This window comes from Panthera tigris, chromosome A1, assembly GCF_018350195.1.
Source record: "Panthera tigris isolate Pti1 chromosome A1, P.tigris_Pti1_mat1.1, whole genome shotgun sequence".
NCBI lineage: Eukaryota > Metazoa > Chordata > Mammalia > Carnivora > Felidae > Panthera > Panthera tigris.
The window spans coordinates 207,232,693-207,256,383 of record NC_056660.1 but is presented as its reverse complement, the minus strand read 5'-3'; the positions used below and the strand labels follow the sequence as shown (position 1 = coordinate 207,256,383).

At 45.5% G+C, this 23,691-nt stretch overlaps 1 protein-coding gene across 1 annotated transcript in view; it reads right to left on the bottom strand.

Moving 5' to 3' along the window:
- Window positions 1–21,267, bottom strand: part of LIFR (LIF receptor subunit alpha) — a 78,471-nt gene extending 57,204 nt beyond the window's left edge. Inside the window, exon 1 of the mRNA XM_042996258.1 lies at window positions 21,000–21,267. The gene's annotated coding sequence lies outside the window, so the exon portion shown is untranslated. The remainder of the gene's footprint in view (window positions 1–20,999) is intronic.
- Between the last annotated feature and the right edge of the window lie 2,424 nt (window positions 21,268–23,691).

Genomic DNA, 23,691 nt, shown 5'->3' with positions numbered 1-23,691 from the left:
CTTGAGAGAGGAAAAAGGATCCAACATCTAACTAACTGGAGCCCAAAAAGAGGATTCAGAAAACACTTTTCTTAGCAAACGCAGATGGCAAGACTTCTTCTCAGCTACTGCTGAATACTGTCAAAAACTCAGAACAGCAATCTCGAGGAGCTTAAATAATTATAACCAAAACACAACAAGAGGCACGGGCACACATTTCAAAGGTGTTCAGCCATTTTCTGGCTGAATAACTTCCTAGTCACTTCTGGTGTCAACTCGCTCACATATTAGAATGAAAATGTATTCATGGAATGTCTAAAATGCCAGTTGCTAAAGTTACAGAATTATTACATAGCCTATGCAGGAATAACTGAATCAAGGAGCCCCGGAAGCGACCAAACCGTAACTAAAATAATCACACACTGCATTCACTGACTGGCTAAACATTAGCTTGAGGTGAAACAGTCCCTCACTACAAGTTTACAGTTGTTCTAGAAAGGAGACATGTGTCCTGTGAAGTGGCAAGAGGGGTATGTAGGCAGGCGAGCTCTGGACCAGACCCTGTGGACGCAGACTCTCCTCCTGGCTCCAAGGCTAATCAGCAGCATGACTGAGGCAAATCACTTGATCCCTCCCAGCCTCAGCCTCTGGGACTGCAGCACAGAAGCCGCCTCTACTCGGGGCTCAAGTGAGAAACTTCCCAAAGTCAAGGTGTGATATTCCACTCCTGTTGGCAGGCAACAAGCAAGCAGATACACCAGCACAAGGTCGGCGCCGACAGCAGGCAGCGATCAAGGACACCACCGACGAGGTCAGCCAGCATCAGGCTGGGGTGCTGGGTGTGCTCAGGAACAGGACAATCAATGGCAATGCCACCAACACCTGCTTAAGTGAACCCACGCAGGATGATAAAGAAAACTTTCTTCTGTCCTTAACACTTATGTAGCAAATTCGAAGGAAGTCACTTGCACCATATGATACGGTGCTTGTGATAGATTTGACTTCACTACTAAGCAGAGTTTCAAAGGGACTCACTTGAGACCACAATACACGAACAGAGCCTTCTAATGAACTTTAATGGAAAAAGGACACGTGAAACTGGTCTTTGCTCCCTTCTGATAGAAACATTGCCAGAAATTTACTTTTTTCCCCACCGGATGCCTTATTCCTAGAGGAGAACACGTTTTTAGAGAGCTTTAGGAGCGGATTTTCAAAATGAGGCTCACTGTGGCTTGCTGCGGCAGCCCAGTGCAGCAGCACATTCCTGGAGGACAAAAGAAGTGACAGGCCACAGGGGCAGGCACAAACCGGAGCTCCCCGCCCAGCCTAGAGGTGGCAGCAGCGGGCCTCATGCTGCCAGATTTTATTTTTCAAGCCAAGGGGTGTATACGAAAAGCTCAACTTTGTAAAATGTAAGGAACTAACTTGTATTTTTTAGACATTCTAAAGGCCAAACAAAATATGCCTTCAGAAGGTACCCCACCGGTGGGCCACCAGTCTGTCTCTTATGCAATACAATTATGTTAAAGGATTAAAAAACGTCAACAAATCTTCTTTTTAATAAAACAGATCAAGCAGAATCAATTTATAAAATTGCTGGAATCGAAAGGAAAAAATCTATTTTTCGCTGGTTCAGTTAGTTTCTTTACGTTGCGTCCTGACTTCGCATAGGCTGTGGAGAAGCACAGGCCAGCCCGCATGCAGTGCTTTCCGCCCCTCCTGGGGAAATGGAACCTCCACGTATGCACTCAGTTTGCTTCCTCCTCAGCTTTGAGAATCCTGGTTCCAATCTACATGAGGTTTTGGTCCTTTCTGCTGAGGACAATTAGAAAAGAGGGTTGAAAAGAGGGAAGTAAAGCTAAAGGCAGAGAAGGACCAGAAACTGCGGTCCAGACAGATTTTGCTTGATCTGATTTTTCTTCTGGCGGGGTGGAGGGAGGAGGGGCAGGGGGGTGAGGAGGGAAGGGGAAATGTGGCAGAGAGCTAGTGTATCCTGCCGGCAGGACTCTCCCTACAGTGCCCGGGTGGCACTACAGCCAGCGGGAAGGGGCTTGAGAAACACCTGTTCAGTCAGGGAGACATGACTGAAGATGACCCAGAGCATCCTTCATCCCGAGAATGTAGCTTTTTGTCATCACCATGAGATACCTCCTGTCACCGATTCAGAAAAGGAACTGCACACTGGAGGAGAAAAGCCACTTAACTACAAGGCAAGATCACCAAACCTACAGGAGAGATGCTGGAATGTTTACCCCAAGCAAGGGAGACTGAATGGAAAGTAAACAGTATCCATACTGCTGATTCATACTCTTTTAGTGTCCCTTCTTTATTCTTTTCTATTAGAGGCCAAAAAAAAAAAAACAAAAAACAAAAAAAAACAAAAAACGTTGAAAAACTGTGACCAGCAACTAGTTTCCTAACTGCATTCCCCGCCTCCACCTCCCCTATACACGAGATCTTCAGCTCCGGGGCACTGCCTTTGAAGAAGGCTTGGCAGGAACATAAACTTCTTTGCAGTGAGGGAGACCCCACTGTGCTGTTAAATCAAGTGTGGGGATTTGAGTTGAGGGAGACATACCTATGAAAAACACAAACCTGGCTGGTTTGGAAAGGCAGACGGAGACTAGACTGTGTAGGAAAACAGTAAAGGTTTTTCAGGAAGAGAGAAGCTTGAAGGAAGTGGTGTTTTGGGAAGATTAATTAAGAGAGAACTGCAATAACAAAGACAAAGAATTGTTGATATATATATATATTCACTGCAAAAAAGTCTAGTTCTCAAAGAGCCGGGCAAGTATTCAGCACAGTGAATTTACAGTTACAACAAAGTACATCACTGAGAATAACCGTGTAAAAGAAAATTTCAAAAGCTTCCAGGGAGGGGAAGGCCATCCATACAAGGTTTCGGAAATGAGACACTATGGGAACAGTTCTCTAAAACCAGGACGCTGGGACTTGCTGCATGAACCCGACCAGCCCTCCACCAGCACACGGGGACAGTGACAGCACTATCTTCAGAGCGGGCTGCAGAGGAGACACTGGGTGTGTGGTCCACAGACACAGTGGGGGAGTGGGGGGGAGTATCAGACTTCTTGGCATTGAAAGCTAAAGAGAACATCTCCAGAATCTGTGCAAAAATTATTTTCACACTTGAATTCTATTCTCAAACTACTAATTACGAGAGATGATAAAATCTGTTTTATAAAGCTATGCCAGAACTCAAAAGCTACACCTCCACGCACCTATTCTCCAGAGGCTACTAGAGGATGCGATTCACCAAAAAACGAGGGAGGAAACAAAACATGAGAGAAATGATCCATGGAACTGTAGCCCTGTGCCCTCCCCTCTAACAGTTACCATTTCCAAGCTGCCACACCCCTTCACAACTCCCTGTATCTGCAAGTATTTCCCTTGGGCCTGGAATTCCTTTCTGTATGGCTTTCTGTCGCCTCCTCTCTTCCATTCACTTGGGAAACTCCTGGCAGGAGGTAGGAAGAGCCCAGGGCGGCCTCTGAGATCCCTTCTGGGATTCCCCGGCAGGTCAGTGGCTCCTTCTCCTGCTTCCACGCTTTAATCACATCTCTAGTTCAGGGCTTGCACAAACAATGAGCCATGGGCCATGTCTGCTTTTGTGAATGGAGTTTTACTAGCTCACGGCCATGCTCATTTGTTACATGCTGCCCGTGTCTGCTTTCACATTATAGTGTTAGGACTGGGCAGTGTCCACAGAGACTGCATGGCCAGCAAAGCCTAAAAGATTTGTTTACTACCTGGCCTCCTAGGGAAAGCTTGCTGACCCTGGCTCCCAGGCATCACTTCCCAGTTTTGTAATTCCTCCCACAGACTCCAAGTTCCTTGAGAGGATGCTGCCTCTCTGTTCACCGTAAGCCCTCACTGTCCGGCACGGCACCGACACTCACAAGTTTAAGCTGGCTGATGGCCGACCCAAGGACTGCCCAGCCCAGAACACAGAGTCGGAGCTGCAGTTCCCAATCGACGCACTGAGGTGCCCCAAGGCACAAAAGCAAGCCATCTGGGATATTACAGTGTATTTTAAATTTTCAAAGGAAACAAAGTGACATCACTGTCCAACACTGTCAGAACCTTTAGCTCAAGTTAGGAAGGTAAGTCAGTTTCTGTTTCTTTCTTTTTTTTAGAGAGAGAGAGAGAGCGCGCGCACATGCAACACACACACACACACACACACACACACACACACACACACACACACACACAAGTGGGGGAGGGGCAGAGAGAGAGGGAGACAGAATCCGAAGCAGGCTCCAGGCTCTGAGCTGTCAGCACAGAGCCCGATGCGGGGCTGGAACCCACGAACTGTGAGATCATGACCTGAGCCGAAGTCGGATGCTTCGCTTAACAGACTGCTCCACCCAGGCACCCCAAGGTAGGTCACTTTCAACACAAGGCGATGCTACATTCCTCTCAATGACGTCACTTATCCTGCAAAGACAGGGTCATTGGGTGCTGTGATAAAATACAAGCACCACCCATCCAGATATCAACGTACAAATGGAAACAAGGGTGGCAGTGTCCCGACCTGTTTCCAAGGTTTGAGAAGGTATGCAGTACCCAACAGGTTCACACAAGTGGCTTTTGAAGAATAACATCAAAATATTATCTTTCACACATGTGGCTTTTAAAGAATAACATCAAAATATTATCTTTGTTTTAAAAATTGATACACGTTATTTTTCCAAACCGCTACTAAAGTGTCAGGTCATAAATACTAAGTTGTCTGGAACTAAGTACTTCACAAAAAGAGCTGTTAGGCATTTCTTTGGACCTAGCGGCACCATGAAAACAATGAAACATCAAGAGCCCTGTGAGCCAAGAAATATTTGGGAATCTGAGAGACATCTCCACAGCCTCCGGATTCCATTATCCTGCTCTAATCTGAATCTGGGTGCAGGAGAATGATAATGAAATGTGACTTGCGCTATAAGAATATGTCTTCGTGAATTCTGCAGGATAGCGTTTCCCCAAAAGTGTTCCTCGGTCTGACTTTTTGTTTTTCAGGATCTTTACGTTCCTCTCCTTCAGTTTTGACGATCTTCACTCCAGTGAGGGCTTCCCTGTTAATTCAAGGGGCTGTTCACTATCAACTTCAGCATGTCAAAACAATTTTGAGGGGCGCCTGCGTGGCTCAGTCAGTTAGGCGTCCGACTTCAGCTCAGGTCACGATCTCGCGGTCCGTGAGTTCGAGCCCCGCGTCGGGCTCTGGGCTAATGGCTCAGAGCCTGGAGCCTGCTTCCGATTCTGTGTCTCCCACTCTCTCTCTGCCCCTCCCCCATTCATGCTCTGTCTCTGTCTCAAAAATAAATAAACGTTCAAAAAAAAAAAAAAACAATTTTGAGTACACCCCTCTGGTGTCTAAGACTCCTCTGAAGACTCCCCATGGTTCCAGCTGTCAAGTTCCTGGCCAGCCTGGTAGACAAAACCCTTCAGAGCCATCCCCTTCACCCCCCACCCTTCAGCTCCACACATTCCCACAGGCCTCAGGACCCCCCTCCAACCACTGCCTCTTGGGATGCTCCACACCCCCAACTCCTCCTGTGCTTCGGGATCCACCAGACACTCCCCGGCGCTGCCGACTGAGGTCTGTACATTCGCCTCTCACCTCCGCTGGGTGGTCAGAGTCGCTGACATGCAACAGCCTTTGATAAATGCTAACAATGTCTATCACACCCGCGAACTTGTTTTTGCCTTCTATCACAAGAGTTAAACGCTCTATTATTATAGTACAGAAACAACCTGAAGAACACTCCTTCTTGGTCCAAAATCAGCCAAGGGATCTTCAACGTGCTGGGGAAAAGCACGATAAAAGCTTACCTTCCAAAAACAATCAGGAACAGCTCGTTCCTCAGTACCTGCTTCCCCACACTCTCGCCAAGATCAAGGATTTTTTTTTTTTTAATTTTGATCTCTTCCATCTATTAGGCCATAAATGGCATTTCCTGAATATGTAGTCAAAACTACCTTTCACGTGTCTATTGGTAATCTGAGATGCTTTATGAATAAAATGCTCATTCTGTCTTTTGCCCATTTTTCTAATTAGACACCAATCTTTTTCTCACTGCTTGATAAGAAACAGCCTAACATCACAGCCCAGTATACAGATGGACTGCTACATGCACTGCACATATTTCCAGCTTGTTTTCTTACTTTCCAGTGAGGTTTTGTTGGACTTTCATTAAGTCAGGTTTCCCAATTTTGTCCTTTCTGGTTTCTGACCGTGAACACTTTCTCATGCCGAGTTGTAAAAATGGTCACCCATCTAATCTTCCAGTACATTTAAGGCTTTTAACATCTGAAACTTTGGTCCTTTTGAAATTAATTTCGGTGTACAAGAGGAGTCGGGATGCAGGTTCCCCTGGCCCCCAAAGGTTACGCTGACCCTAACACCACTAATTAAAGAATCCATTCCTTCCCCCGTTGATTAGAGACGCCCATAAGAGAGCATTCCTTCTCAACTTCCTTGCTGGGAAGGGACTCCCTTAGCCCACTGTTCTTTCACCCTGTGCATCTTCACTGAACAGCATATCTATTCGGTGGCTTTAATCATCGTTCACAACTAATGATGTCCAAATCCGTATTTCTAGGACTGGTCTCTTCCCAGCTACAGATGAACCATCTGTCCACTAGGCAACTTCTTGTTTATCTACACAAATCCACTCAAACGAGGTCCTTCAGGAATGACAAATATTTTGACGCTACATATCCACTTAGAGATTTCACAGATCCCTCAAAAACTCCACAGGTATAAAATTAAACTCAGTTTCCCTTCCCAACCTACTCTCTTGCGTCCCAGGTCTTGTTCGTGGCACCAGTCTCTCCTGGGTCACCCAAGCGAGAGTCACCCTTAACCCCACCTTCTTCCCCACCTCGTCCACCTACTCACCAGTTTTACCTCCTACACGTGGCTCCACCTCTCCCCCCAACCCTTTCCCCCTCTCTCCAAGGCCACTGCTCTGGCGGGCCCTCAGCAGCATCGCCGTCACATGTACTTTAATCACAGCTTAATCCATCTCATGGCCTCTGGCTTCGGCGATGACTCACCTGGCTTCCATCAGCTTCTCCATCTCTAGCCCTCACTGTCCCTTCAAGCTTCAGGCCAACAGTCAGGAGGCAGCCCAACCAACTGCTCAGGCTGTACGTCCAAACTCAAACTCAAACTTCGGCCCCACAAGCTGATCCTCCTTCTCAACTCCCTGTCCTTGGGCGTCCTTGCCTCCTGGATCTCTCGCAGGCCATCACGCCCAGACGCTGGCATCACTTAATGTTCCCAGTGCACTCTGCACAAGTTCCACCTCGGGCATTTATCGTATCATACCAGGTATTAACGGAGGTTACGCTTTCCCTTCCTCCAACCCTCTCTTCCCATTAATGATGAGCTCCCTAAGGAACAGAGATTTATCTTTATAACACTCCTGCATCTGAAAGGGGTTTAAATGCACAATATATTCAAGATCTATTCAGTGAATTGAACGAATCCACCCAAATGGCATTTTTGGTGAGGAACTGAAAATATTTTCATGACACTCAATTATTTCTTTACATTCTGAAGAGGAAGCTGTATGGTATGCTTTTGAATGCGCCTGTCTGCGACAGAAAAAAATTATGAACAAAAAGATAAAATTGGCTCAAATTGTTGGCTTCAAAAAAAAAAAAAAAATACATGGAGTAAAGCCATCCTAAAAGCCCTTTCTAAATTCTAAGAGGAAAAAAATGATTATGTAATAGTTTTGTATGGTTGCAATGCTGGTTTCAGCTAAGTCTACTATGATAATATAGAATGTACAAATGTTATTTTCAGGTATCATGCATTATTAATACATTATTTATCACAAGCAAGCATTGCTTTAAGTTCTTTAAATGCAGTATCATATTTAATCCCCGTAAGCACCCTATGAGGTCAGTATCATTATTCTCCCCTTCTTTATAACAAGGAAAATGATGCACAGACAGGTTTTGGCACTTGCCTGAGGTCACACATGTTGTCAGGAACAGAACGTGGATTTGAATCCAGGCCTGATTCCCCCATCTCTAGACAATTACCCATAAATGAAAAATGTGCAGTGGAAAACTCACTGAACCAGGGCAACAAGTCCTGGGCTCCAGGCCCTATTCCGCCACTGACCAGGTGGCAGGTATGTGACCTCAGACAAATTCCCTGACGTCTCTAGAATCAGACAACTACCACCCAGGCCTACCTCCCTCTACTTTCCATGTCCTAAGAAACGCACAGTTGTTTCATGCCTGGGGCACGCTGCTTGTCACCGGGAACCAACGGAGCTAGAATGCATGAAGAGTGCTGGCCTCCTCCACCCTGCCCAGCTGCCCAGCTGCGTGCTGTTCCTGGGGAAATTCCACCTGCTTTACCAGGCACTTCCGGCTGTCACCTCAAGACAGAGGTCAGACAACCTGTGTTCAGGAACAAAACTGCAGACTGCTACCACCTTGCTGTTCTCCCAAGTATACTCAGAACTGGTTAGCTCCTAACCCAGCAGGTGCAAGCTCAAACCTACTCCGAGGACCAGCCGGACGAGGCGAGTGGAGCCGGCTGCAGGGAACAAGTGCGGAGCGGACAGCGGTGGCGGGCAGCCTGGAGCTCGTGCTGGACTCCCACATAACCGCCACGTGGAACACGGGGCCCCTGAAGTCACAGACCTTTTTGACCCTTTTTGAAAAAAGGGACAGGAAGGCAGGTTTGGTTTGGTTTTGTAACGTGAAATCTCCTTATTTTTAACGCTGGCAACTAATTCTTTACAAAACACTATGCGGGCCAAAGAAAACATATCTGAAGGCCAAGTACAGTTCTTAGGGCACCAGTTAACAACCTGTTTTCAAAATGTATTGGCATTAAAAAATTCTTGACTTGTTGTTGAAATGATCTTAAAATATAAACGGTCTGAAGATTTATATTTCAGTGCACAGATATCGACCAAAAGGGGCCTGAATGTTTCTTAACATTGTTTGGGGTTGGAATCTCAAAGCTCTCCTCTCCAAAAGAATTCACTGGGTCCTTTTCTTTCCTTTATGGTATTCTTTAATTACAGATCTCAAAATCTGAAGCATTATTTTAGAATACGAATGCTTCTCAAAAGAAAAAAAGGAAAAGAAAAAGAATTAAAACAAAACCTTTAGCTTCAGACCACAGTCTACTACATCTTGTACAGATGTGGGGGCAGAGCACTGCACCTTACATTCACTTGAAACTTCTGAACAGAGTGGAACAGAGAATGAAAAATACAACAGAAATAACTGGTTTCTGGCAAAACCGTTTTGGAAAGGGATGTTCTGTGAGACGTTCCGTCAAGAAAGTAGGTTCTACAGACCAGAGACATGGAAGCTTTACAATGATCCTGGGTCAGACTGCAGGACATGTCAGGAAAGGGACCCTAGGCCAGTGTACTCAGCCCCCACCCCTCACCCCCTTACCTGATGAGGCTACTGAACCGGGAAAGCAAGCGTCAGAAACAGAACATATTTACTGAAAGGTATTTATGAACGAGATGAAGAGACACAGGTTGTACGCAAAAGAGTGAAGGGGGTTCTTTCACCATGTTCCCCAGGCTTACTCAAGGGGGGCCTCTTAGTGGATGACGTCACCCTGGACAAAGTTCACTGACAGGTGTGACACACTATTTCTCTTGACATTTTCATTAACGAACTAGATGATGACACAGGAATCACGTTCGTCCAATCTGTGAATGAAAAAAATGGGCAAAACAGCAAATATACTGCCTGTAATAATGAGGATTCTAATAAACTAATCCAACAAACTAATCCAATAAGATAAATTCAGCATTCGTAATTTCAGGTCCAAAATGACGCTGATGCTGACAATGACAACACATGTAGAAAATGAACACACACAGGTTGGAAGAGACCTAATTTAGCAGCCACATGTGGGAAAAACACCAAAGACCTGATCAGTGAAATGGGCCAACAATGTAACGTAACTGCCAAAATAGTAACAATAAGGATAACTCTTTTGCCTCCTCATTTACCACAATGCATAAAATCCTCTCCTCCAGTGGCATTAAAACTGGAGGATTCACTTTTAGTCTGAAAAATTAACAGGTAGGTAATCAAATATCAAGGTATCATTAATATGAAACAGAGACCATTACTGTCTTTATTATTGCTCAAACTCTGAGAAGTTCTTGCCTCAAGGGCGCCTGGGTGGCTCAGTCGGTTGAGCATTCGACTTGGGCTCAGGTCACGATCTTACGGTACATGAGTTCTAGTTCCCCATCGGGCTCTCTGCTGCCAGCGCAGAGCCGCTTCGGATCCTCTGTCCCCCACCCTCCTCTCTCTGCCCCTCCCCAGCTCGTGGTCTCTCTCTCTCTCTCTCTCAAAAAAATTAAAACATAAAAAAATTATTAAAGAATAAAAAAGAAGTGCTGGCTTCAATATAAATCTCACACCACACTTTCTGATCCCATCTCGCCACAGGTGTACCTACTCCCTGTTTTTTTCTCAGCTTTACTGAGGTAGAACTGACAAAACTGTATACTTTTCAAGTGTACAACTTGACGTGTTGATATGCATGTACCCCGTGAAACGACCACCACAATCAACTTAACACGTCCATCGCTTCACAGTTACTTTTTTGTGTGTGCAGAGTGGACACGCTTAAGATCTGTTCTCACAGCAATTTCTAAGCATACAATACAAAATTAACTGTACTCGCCCTGCTGTCCATTAGATCCCCAGAACCCACTCACCTTAGAACTGAAAGCTCCTACCCTTTGACCAACATCTTTAACCCAAGCAGCTACGTCATCGCTCCGGGCTCCACCTACCACGCACACTTGGGAACCCCTTGAACATTCAGCAACTTAAGGAGAAGCCATCAGTAGACCAGTGCTTGGGAGCTTTAAATGCATGGAATGCTTCTGCACCGAGTTCAATCAGAAGCTTGACAAAAGGGCACGGAGGGCCGGGCGCGAGAGGAGCTTGTGTGCCGCCACCTGGACACTGTTAGGACAATACAGACAAACTTCAGGGGCCGGGCCTGGCGGGGGCCCCTTCCCCTCGGCCTGCATTGCTGCAGTGCTCCTCACTGGTTTCCGGCTCCCCAAACCCTCCACGGCACAACCAGGTCACGTTTCTGAAATGCTGGTCTCACAGGCCTGAAGTTTCCCACCAGTCTCCCTGACCTACTGGAAAAGGCACCAACTTTAGCAGGACACGAGGCTTTCTTAACTTCCCAATCCCACCTCTGCACACATTGCCCCTGCACTCAAGTTGCCCCAGACATGCCAGACTCGGTGGTCCTCTGGGTCACTGCACACGCTGCACCCTCCGCCCAGCGTGTCCGTCCCACTCTTCGTCTGTTGAACGAACACCAGCCCATCCTTCGAAACGAAGCTCACGTTGCACAGCAACCTCCCCTGGTGTCTCTCCTTACTGGTCCCCAGAACTGAGACAACTTCCAGTTGCCATTTACCATCTAGATCATCACTGCTGTCTACCGTGTAGTAAAAAGAAAGTGAAGTATCGCTCACTGTGTCTACCAAAAGCATGGAGACAAAAGGCAGATCGGACGCACTCAGCAAGGTACGTGACCTTCACTGCACCTGCAAGTGTTTGAGCTTTTGATCCCAGCAATAAATACAGCCCATGGGATGTGTGAGTACAGCAATCACAGCTTTGATTATCTGGAAGAGAGCTGAAAAGTTCCAAAACAGAGACGTCTGTAATTTTATTGAAGCTGGTGTTTGAGAAAAGGCGAGTGCGCTAAATTCGATGTCCAGCCGACAGCCTACCGTCCGCATGTCAACACGGCTTGGCTGCTTCCTACTCGCCAATGCATACTCAGTACATCTCACTGAGAGAGATAAAGCGTGTTTCTTTCTGCGAAGTGGTCTTTCCTCAACCAAAAAAGGGAAGCTAATTGCTGGGGGGGCAGGGTGGAGGGGGTAAAATGGACCATGCAAAGCAATGGTGTAGACAGGAAAAACGTGAGATAAATGAAGAATAAAATGTTGGCTCTGCTGGTGCCTCTGACCTGTGGCATGACTTAACCTTCCATGCATTTTGTAGACACAAGAAAAAAGGTTTGTGGGACCACGTTCTTTCATCAGGCTGTCTGAGGGGAATGATACGCAAGGTCACTACCTGTGAAATTCCAAGGCTTCCTCCGTGACTGTTGGGTCTGCTTTACATCAGAATATTTCAACTGTTGCCAACTTAAAAACTGCCCTTACATTAGGAAATTACAAAATTAATGTCGTTTTATACACTGTCAAGTAGAAACATTACTCTAAAGTGCATGCTTTATTGTCCTCACCCTCAGTAAGAGTATGTGCTAGAATTTCTCAAATGGGATCCATGAATTCCATTCGGTCCTAAATTTACTAGTAGGAACCCATCACAGTAATTTTATAAAAGGTAAGCTCAGAAAGGCCCGTCCTTCACAGAAGACACACAGCAGCAATTTAGAGACTTTTAGCCTCGGGTATTCTCAAGCAGGTATAATGTAAACTGTCAGTAAAGGCAACAATAACCCAGTCTGCTCCTCAGGTGCTTTGTGGAATAAGCAGGAGGCACAGTTTGTTTCACTGAAAAGTAACATCACAACGAAGTTTCTTTTAAAATTGCAGGGGAGGAAATGAGGTCTACGTGGCTGTCAGCTGCGGAAGACCTTTTATTGAGTGTGAGTGTGCCTCCTGGCCCTGAACCGTCCTGGTCACCTCCCATGTCATGCAAATGATGGGGCATGTCTGTCCTGGGCGCTGCTGTGTACCTGATGCCTACCCACCGCCCAGGGAAAAAAGGCCCCTGACAGTTACTGAAGGAGTGAATCACATTTCATTCTGACTCTACAAAAGGAAAGATGACGAGACCTTGACCTTCAAGAACTTACTACTGTTAAAGACAAAAACAGAAGGGGAAAAAAGCCTTCAATTCAAAATAAAATTTTTTGGCAATGGAAAGCATTTCAGTTTTAAAGTAAATAAAAATGCAGGGTGCCTGGGTGGCTCAGTCAGTTAAGCGTCCGACCCTTGATTTCAGCCCAGGTCATGATCTCATGGTTCATGAGTTTGAGCCCCACATAGGGCTCCACGCTGACAGTGGGGAGCCTGTTTGGGATTCTCTCTCTCTGTCCCTCCCATGCGTGTTCTCCCTCTCTCTCTCTCAAAATAAATAAACTTAAAAAAAAAAAAGTTTAAACTAAATAAAAATTCAACAAAATCAGTGACCAAAAGCAATGAAATATTTTGTCAGAATGTCCTGAAATGCTTTTCACAACAATGGGACTTGTAAAACAAATTATTCTGCTTAGAAATTCTATATTAATAGAAACATAATATTGGTCTTAATCATATCAGATAGGTGAAGTCAAGGTAACACTTATCAAACACTACTTCAGGCACCTTGAGCTGGACATTATTATTCCCATTTTACAGATAAGGAAAGAGAGACAGAACCTGCCCAGGTTCACACAACCAGTAAATGGGAAATAGCATCTGATCCCATTGTCTTAATTATATAACATGCTTTATATAGTGGAAATCAGGAAAACAGTAATAAAAAAATAACTAATAGTCACTTGTAATTTCAACACACAAAGATAATCCTACCTAATATTTGGTGTATAATTTCCCTGACATTTTCCCATATAATAGGTAGAAAACTGTATACACATTCTGTATTCTAGACGCTCTGTCACATTCGCCCTCCAAAATAAAATCACCAAAAAACTTAGATCAATTTACACATGCATGCAGTGCCAGGGTGGCTCAGTCAGTTAAGCGGCTAACTCTTGATTTTGGCTCTGGTCATGATCTCGAGGTTCATGAGGTCGAGCCCCATGTCTGGTTCTGTGCTGTGCCAAGCCTGCTTGGGATTCTCTCTCTCTCCCTCTCATCTCACTCTGCCCCTCCCCTGCTTGCTCGCGCTCTCTCTCTCAAGATAAACAAACATTAAAAAAAAATTTTTTTTTACACATGCCATTTTACAATCTGCTTTTTCAGTTTGCAAATTCTGAATATCTTTCACATCAATAAATTACTCCCTTACCTACCTCACTGTTCATGAATAAAGGGTTTTCCATTACATGTACATACCACAATTTATTTAACCAATCCCTATTATTGAGCATTTAAACTGTTTCTAGCTTAGAACTATAAACAAAGCTACAAAAATCATTTTGCAAATTAGAGGTTGTTTGTTTTTTTGTCTGTACTTTGTGGGGACATCACCAGATTCTGGAAATGTGTTTTTCCCAAACTTCAGAGAGCACTCTGCAATTTTGAGACACTCCACACTAAGTAGACTTCCCACCAAGTTAAGAACCAGTGTGGGAAAGACAGCTACTGAGGAATATGGTCTCCACACGCAGCGTGGAGGTAAGAACCATTGCTACAGATTGGTCTCTGTACACATGTTGGTTTTTTTTTTTCCTTAGTTTAAATTCCTTGTGATGGAAATGCCTGACTAAGAGACATGGCACATTTTTGAGGCTTTCGATGAGTAATACCAAATTGCCCTCCTGGAAAGTTGTAACAATTCAAACACCCACCAGCAGGATTTGAAAGTGACAATTCCCCCATCCCTTTGGCTAGATTTGTTTTTAAACAATCAAATCCCTATATGGCCTTCAGTTTTAAAAATAGTGAAATGACTGGTAAAACATGTAGAGAAACAGCAAACAATTCAGACAACAAATGATGTATTTTAAACTTATTTAATTAATTAATTTATTTTGAGGGAGAGCGAGAGAGGGCAAGCAGGGGAGGGGCAGAGAGAGAGGGGGGGAGAGAGACTCCCAAGCAGGTTCCATGCTATTAGCATGGAAACAATGCAGGGCTCAAACTCCCTAACCATGAGATCACGACCTGAGCAGAAATCAAGAGTCAGACTCGGAACTGACGGAGCCACCCAGGTGCCCAAATGCTGTATTTTAAAATACATGTCTTCAAAAACAAAATATAAAACGTTAATGACATCAGATCCCAGCTGACAGAGCTTACAGAATGACAATTAGAAAATGTAGTGAAGCCAGACTCAGAAAAGTGCCAAGCTAGTAAGTAAAACGCCACACCTTCACTTTCCCATCTGGCTAATATGAGGCTTAATATTGGGGGCTTTAAGAGTAATGTGATATATTTTTTTAACAAGAAACTCATGAAATTGCATATTCTTTCAAGTTTTATAAATACTGTACTATATGATAGCTAATGGGGCACTATGAAGCTGTTAAAATCCTGTAGATACTCATTTAGCAACAAGTATCTGAATGCCTATGGGCTGGGCAATGTTCTCTGTTGAGGACACAGTGGCGAACCCCACAGAGTCCCTGCCTTCAAGGAGCTGCTGTTCTAAGGGGGGAGCTCAGGGCCCTGTAGCGAAGAATCAGCACATCGTGGTTCCACAGTCCCACTCTGGAGCCACTGGATTCTTGGGCAAATTACAACAGCTCTGGTCTTGGTCTCTTGGGTTCTTCGCAAGTAAACTTAAGAAGTGGACCAGATGACCTGCGACCTCTTGTGGCTCTCAAATTCTATACTTTCTTCGGTTTTGTCTGAATGTGTAAGTTCTTATTACTGATACGTGCTTTGCATTTTAAGCTCTATATAGTTCCACAAAACCTGAACCTGGATCTCCAAAAAAGATAATTTAACATTCACGGTAAAACTCTGGTGAGCCAGGTATCTTCGAGGAATAAACACAGGAGAGGTTTCCAATTAGATGAAGATTTATGCTCCCAACTTTAACAGTTTCTTTGAAGAGGTTTCTAAAACCTTCTTGCCTCCTTCACTTTTGTACTGCACTATGAATACTGAGGCATGAAATATGAAACAGGACCTCGCTGGTACGGCAGCGGGTCTCCAAGCTTGTGGCCAGGAACGGCCGGCACCCCAGCTTTCAGGCGGCACAGCGGCACTTTCAAGGGCTGCGGCACTCAGGGCCGGGTAGCGGATTCTCATTTCTCCCCAGCTCACCCACACCCCCAGCTCAACAGACACACAATTCTGCCCACAGAACGTCTACCACTCACTGCCCCATTAGCATTTCTAATATTAGAAATGGGAAACACTACTTCTGCCACTTGTTATTTTCCACCAGATGTTCCTGCCGCCACCATTTCCACTGTCCTCAGATCCAGAGTCTCCTTGAAGGCTGCTTCTGAGAGCAGTGAGAGGAAGGCGCAGCAAGGGGCCTCAGTAACCCAAGCCCCCTTCTAGGGAAAGGCCACACACACACTTTCAGGAAGTGACATCACTTCTTTGTGGTCTAAGTGCAGAATGCTGCCACTTAATAACACAGATAGAGTCTCAACTCCAGGCACCTATCAGGATTCCAAGTCGTCTTCTGTACCTGCCACACAAAAGAAGAATTGGGTAAATGCCAAGAGTTTTCTCACCTCTGTGCAAAATTCCATGAAAAGCTCACCCACCAGAAGTTCTTCTCCAACTTCCAACATAAAACCCATAAAACCGCATCTGATAAACACAACCTTTGCTTATGTGAGCAACATGAGCAGCAGTGATGGGCGAGAAAGTATCTGCTCTGATTTCAGACAACCGAAGTCTGATTTGGAATTCTGCATCTCTGTGGTTCACAGAGGAAATACAAAGGAGGCAGGAAAAGTACTCCAGCTCAAACATCTAAGCTGCTAAGTGACCACAACGACTTACATATAAAACAGATGCTCACGTGCTTCTGCTATACCGCTAAAGAGCTTTCGCTGCAGTGACAGTGACAAGGACAAAGCTGACTTAAGTTTTAGGAGTCACAGAATCCATCCTTTACAGTGTCTGTGCAGAACTCGTGAGAAAAAGTTGGAAGAGAAACCTAGAAACAACTTATTCAGTTCTGGTATCAACCAGTTCGAATAGCAAATTAAAAGATTTAAAACCCTCACTCTGTGAGATGACCAAATTCCTCATGTCACACAGAAGCCAAAAAGTCACAGTCAAGAGAAAGATTAACAGATTCTTATTAAACATCTATAACAATTACTTGGCACAAAACTCATTTCCCACGCTTTCAATTAATGTAAGGGAACATGTATTTAGAATGACAAACAGATTAGAAGTTGGGAAGAGGAAATACCCCAGTTCCTGATATTCCCTAAAATAGAACATGCACACATTCTTCCTGTGAGAATAGAAGTACCTGCATAAAGTACATATATTTTATTTGCTCATTAGTCTGTCATCTGCTCAAAGCAATTCATCCATTCAGTAAACAAAACCCAAAAAAAGGCATCTTTGAAAATGTTATGCTCAAGCAAATAGCAAATCTACTGATATCACAGGTGAAACTTCTGACTAAATTACTCGGAAGTCACTACAATGTCCTGGAAAATTAGGTATGTTTTTAAGCCTTCACACTTCAATTTCATGGAAAAGCAATCAAATGCAACCAACACAAAGCAATACTTTGAGAGGATGTACATCACAGATTTGGTAACGTCAAGGGCCACAGCCATGATGGAAAGCTCAAGACTCCCGAATCTAAGTATTTTGGCCCAAATCAGGCAGGATTATTTTTTTGAAACTCCCCAATTATTCATTACTTCAACAAATATTCACAGCCAGCTGTTCCTGCTGGTGGGAGAGGGTGGGGAACAGCCAGACCCCTGCCTGCCCTCCTGGAGCTTTCAGCAGGTGGAGGAACAACCCATCCAAGGCCTCTATTCCACGTCTACAATACTCCTTCACACGTGCAAACACTCGGGCACCAGGTACAGTGCCTGTTCTCCCCGGCCCGGCACTCTCCCCATCTGCTCTCCATCACGGACCCCAGCCACAGAGGCAGCCCTCTGCTCCTCTGGTAAGGCAGGCCCAGCCTCACCGGAGGGCCTTTGCACCTGCGGTTCCCTCTGCCTGAGCCACTCTTCCTCCAGACCTCCAAACACACAGACTCCTTGCCTCATTCTGCTCAAATCTCTCTACCTGAGAGAAAGTTCCAGGAACACTCAATCTAAAACAGCAGCCCCCATCCTGTCTTTACCACAGTGACTCATTACTTTCCCAGTACTTATCACTATTTGGTATCATTTCCTTCACTGCTTCTCTGCTTTTTATCCATCTCCCCCAGTAATTTGTGAACTCATTAAAAGTGGGGTCTGCCTGCCCTGTGCAGTGCTATATTCGCAGTCCCTATAAGGGTGCCTGGAATGTAACAGATGCTCAATGTATGCTTATTTAAGAAGAGCAAATATAGACAATATTAGCAGTTTTGTACTACAATGGCAGGTGCCAAATAATAAGGAAAAAGAAAACATCTTAAACACTAAGAAAGTTGTTTGATAGGTTAAAAAAAAAAGTATAGCTTACCCTCATCTTAAAAACACTCTCCAAAAATAAATGTGATAAACATGTAAAACTCAACATTGGCTAATACTCAAATTTTATGATGTATTAGGCTCAATTTCTAGGATTAGTACTGTTTCTACGATTCATTTTAAAAGCACTGAGATGTCAATTTTTAAAGAGCCAAATATCTTCCAAAAGCATACCTCCCCTTAAGAGTTACTTTTAACCTCCCAAACTGTACAAATTATAACCATATTGTAACAGCATGAAAGTGTGAGATACTGGTGATAATCTACAGAAAGCAGGTATTTCAGTGCCTAATGGTAAACAAGTTTCATGAAACAAAAACTGCCTTCATCTTCAACTTAATCAAAGGTACAAGCCTTTTCTCCATGTTCAAAAATATTTAATCTCTTATGATTTTCTCTTACAGATTATTCTTAAAAATTTGTATCTGTTCTTTTCTTTCTTTTCTTGAAACAAAGAGGTAAGGTGTTAATCAAGGTATATGACCTTAGTTTACTGGCCATCATGGCTCAGGCTTCATCACAAAGACACCAAAGATCTTTACGGGTCACTGTGAAATTATACAAAAGGAAAAAGTGTATATTGGAGAGAAGGGGCATTTATTTCCTGGAATGTGCTACAGAGACGTATGTTACTACTGCCTTTGGGAATAAGTGAAACCCACTCAAAAACTTTAAAAACACAAGTTTTACAATAATTTTATAACAAAGTGTTAGAAACGACCTACACATACCTCAATTAAAAAAAAAAAGAGGTTAAATAAATTATGGTTCATCCTTATTGGAGTACTCTCAGTGGCTCCCAGAGAATGAGCCAGCTCTCTTAAGTACTGATAGACTGCCAAGATTTAGTACTCTAAGGGAAGGGCGGGGAGCTGGTGCAGAACAGCATATACAAAGTGACCTCGTTTGCGGAAAGACAAATAAAAAGAAACATACAAAACGTTTATACTAGCATAAGGTATATCTGGAAAGATATATGTAAGGAACTAGGAACCCTGATTCCTGGGGAGAACAGGGTACTTGCTGCAGAGAAGGGAGAAAGATGGGACTTTCCACTCCAGAGCTCTTCATATCTATTTTATCTCCTCCAGTGTGCACAAACTGTCCGTCCACAAATTAATACAATACATTTCAATATCAAAATAGCGTATACTGTTACCAACATATTATTCAAGAAGACCCATTAAGAGTACAGGCTTTCAAAAATCACAAAAGTTGTTCCATTCGACAGCAGAGTTCCTGATCCTTAATTCCCAGAAGAGAATCCAAGTCTCCACTAATTAAGAGAGGCTCGCTTGTGATCTCACCTATTACAAAGCAAATAAGCCTCAGTTCAATTCTTGGAAGGGAAAGAGCTGCTAGGTTCACCTTGAAAACATACCTCGTATTTAAATTGAGCTTGTAACTACCTAATGAAGTCTCCAAATTAACACAGTTTCCACCTGGCAATAAAACAGGACGTCAATGTCAAAAACGAGGGGAGAGTCCCCAGTTTTTGAGAACACACTACTACACTTAGGTTTCCTTTCCTCTGCCAGGCTTGTTTAGACAAGGAACCCTCCGATTTTGGTGAAATATGATTTCAGATCTGCAGCAAAATAATTTTAGGGGGAGGGGCAACCATCATTTTCAGTATACAAACGCTTTAATTTTTCATTTGCAGCGGATGGGAATGGGCTTTGATTTAGGATTCATTTGTGGACCCCTGACTAAATGATACTACTAGGTCACATGACTTTTACTCCAACCAAAACTTTTTTTAATTAAAGAGAAATCTGAAACTGAAAACGAACAATCGGAAGGCAAACCTTAAACTGAAACCTTTTTGTTGAAAAATGTAAGTTAAAAGGACACATAAAAACAAATGCAAAGAATTCATTTTCACACAAATGTCACTCAAAAAAATGCACACCCGTTCTATCAATATTTGACTGGATTAAACACACTCATACAAAAAGGAACACAAAGATACCCAACGGAGAGTAAAGACCTCATGTGCTGCTGCTGGGTTTGTTTTTTGGTAGCCGAAGGTGGGCACCAAAATCCCATTATTCAAGCCCTTAAGTGAATGCACAACCACCTGACGTGCAGAGTTTTCTGTAGGGGTCAGAACTCAAGACTCCAGGTCCTTCCTTTCAGACAACACATCAAAAGTGTCATCGTGCAAGAAGCCTCACTTTAATCGCTAATACTTCAACTTTGGCTTTATCGAGGTTAGCGCCTTCGGCCAGAAGCACATAAAAAGTACAGGTAAATTAAATACACTCATAAATAAGGGAGGAAGAGAGAAAGAACTGTTTAATGAAGAGTCGAGGCACGGGGTCACGCAATCACCCGGCTGGTTACATCTCCAAAGGAAAATAAAAATTAAAGCTCCTTCCCATCCCCCAGGTAGCCTCTGGTCTCAGAACTTACTGCCCTACGTGGGGCAGAATTTCGCGGCCAGGGAGTGGGCGCCCTCCCGGACGCGGGGTGGCCCGAGGGCGCGCGGAGAGCGGCACGACCCGGAGCATTCCCCCCACCCCGGTGTCAGTCCTCGCGGACGCCCCCAGACCGGAGCCGGCCGGAGCGCTGCCCCCCACCCCGCCCGAACCGCCAGGCGCTCGCGGCGACGCGCCCACGGCACCGGGCACCGGGCTCCGTGGCTCGCGCTTCCCCACGCCCCGCGCCGCGCCCACCCGCCTCCGGCACTCACGGGCCGCTCCCGCGCCGCTATCTCGCCATCCCCCGCCGTCCGCTCGGCCGCCGCCCGGGGGCTGCCCGGAGTCCGCAGTCGCCCGGGGACCGGAGGCGAGGAGGAGGGGGGCCGGGCACAACCCGCCGCCGCCGCCTCGCCTCCCCAGTCCCAGCGCCGGGCTGCTCGAGGCGGCCACGAGCTGGGGGCGGCCGGCTGCCCTCCGCGAGCCCTGGGAGTCGCCGCCGCCGCCAGAGCCTCCAGGAGGCAACGCTAACGGCCACGGCCACGGCCGAGACGCTTCAGCCCGGACTGCGGCGCGCGGGGGCGGTGCCTGCACGCCGCTCGGCGGGGGGCGCTGCTGTCCCGGCCCCGCCCCCAGTCCCGCCCCGCCCCGCCGCCCGCGCCCCGCGCGCCCCCGCCGGAAACCGCCCGCGCGCCCCCGCCGTCCCCGCCCCCTGGCCCGGCCGCGCGCGTCCAGCCCTCGCCCGAGGGGCCGCCTCTGGGAGTCGCAGGAGCGCGTCCGCGCGCGGGGTCGGAGCGCCGAGGGTGGTGCTTCCGCGGAGAGTCCTGTCCCGGGGCCAATCTCGGAAGGTCATGGAGGAGCCAGGGAGAGCGAAGCGGACGGGGCCGTGCAAATCCCCACAGAAGGCCGGCCGAGCGTGCGGCGGCCCTGCGGGAAGGAGAGTGGCTCCCGAAACGCTGTCAGTGCGCCTTGCTAACGTTGCGTTGAGGACTGGAAAATGTGGGGCCGTGCTTTAGCCTCCCGTGTGAAAACACACGAAAACCGGCTTCTGTGCCTCCGCGAGGGTGGCGGGGGGGGGGGAGGGGAGGAGGAGCGATTGCTTAGATTATAGGAGTTACCTAAAAGGCGCCCAGGGCTGGGGCCCTGCGGCTCCAGCCACCGTCCTCCTCTGTAGTGCAGGGCTCCCTCAGTCCGAGGGGGCCCGCGGGGCATTCTGATAATATCCTGGAGCCATCTAGTCTTGCCTCCAAGGCGTGGTGGGCTTATTTGTGCAAAGAAGAAACGGATCCCTTAATGGGGTGAGATTTTTTCCTCCTTGCATTGTTCCCATTTCCGCAGTTTCACTTGGCCTCGATTTTCTTCCAGAGTAATGCACCAAATGAAATTAGCTGGAGAGCGCCTGATGGCGCAGAATCATGGTTTGAAGATGTTTACACTCTATGCCGGACGCGTTTGATGATGTTCTCTTTGGCACGATTAATTTTGCAAAGTTAAGAAATGTGCCAGATAGAGCCCCTGGCACGCAGAGTCACAGGGCTCTGCAGACACACCTTTGATAGGAAGCCAGCTTGTTTGTTTCATTTGTGATTTATTTGATGCACCAGCACCAAAACCAATGTGTTTTCTAGAGACCTTTGGGTGAAATTCTAAACTGGCAAAATGAAGCTTATTTTCTGAAAGAACGTTTCACTATTGATAATGTGACTAAAACAGGCAACCAAACACCTGCAAGAATATTAATTGAAAAGTAAGCTTCAGAGACAAAAAATGTGTTTCACAGTAAGACATGGTCCCTGCTAGTTCCTAAGAGCCAACTCCATCCATGTGAGTATTTTATTTTTTTTCCATGTGCATATTTGGAACACCAAAGCTAAATGCTTCCTATTGTCCTTAAGATCTTGTTTGGAAAACATGGTTCTACTCTGTGTACCTGAAGCTCGGTTTAAGGTATACAACATTGCCTTTTGCTTACCCCCATTCTTGAGTCCATGATGGTTAGAGAAAGTTATTATTTATATTGGAGAAGCCTATAACTGGCTTTTCCATTAGGCACAGTGCCTAGGGCCCATAATAGCTTTAGGGGCCCACGTCAGTCGTCTCATTTCAAATCAGAAGGAAAAAAGTTAACATTAAGGTCTAAGAGAGTGTTTTAATATACATTAAAATATTTGTCATTACACTAATACAATGTTAAAATATATTTTTTAGTTTTTATTTATTATTTTTTAATGGAGGAAGGGATTCAACAGAGGCACAAGTGCCTAGGGCCCCCAAAATCATGTGGTCCTGTTACCTAGGATTGAAAAGTTCCTTTTCATGAAAAATATTTGCAGTTTTAAGCATATAAAATGCTAACTTCTGGAACTTTGTTTTCCAGATAGAAAGGAACAAAGAAAGATACAGGGAGAGAGAGAGAGAGAGAAGAAAACATTTGGGGGGATAATGCCTAGCCTAGCATCCATTGGGTATATACCATGTACCCGGATCTGTCTATTACTCATTTAAGCGTCATGATACACCTGTAATATAGGTATTGTTATTGTACCTAGGCATTGATGCAGTTTTTTTGTGAGGCCTGAACTTTATGCAATCGGGATAGTCCTCTTAAAGTAAAAACCAAATGCAGCCTACTCATACTGCTCTAGCAACACCCAACACAAGGGAAAGTGACAGAGGGAAAATCCACGTGCAAAAGGACCTCAATCCCAGCTGATTGTGGTTAAAAGAGCTTACTTTTGCCAACTGTACAAAAACACACAACTGCGTGAATGTCTTATTGCTAGGACTTCTTCCAGGGCCGTGAAGGGGGGCCTGGAAAAGATGCCTTGAAGCTTAGTTTTAGTTAGCTCCACATAAAACTGCCTCTGATGTATACCCTCTACCCAATTCATAGGTCAGGAAACTTAGGAACTTGCGGTAGCTCCTAAAGGCCACCATCGTGCTCACCCCATACCCAGGTCTGGTTTG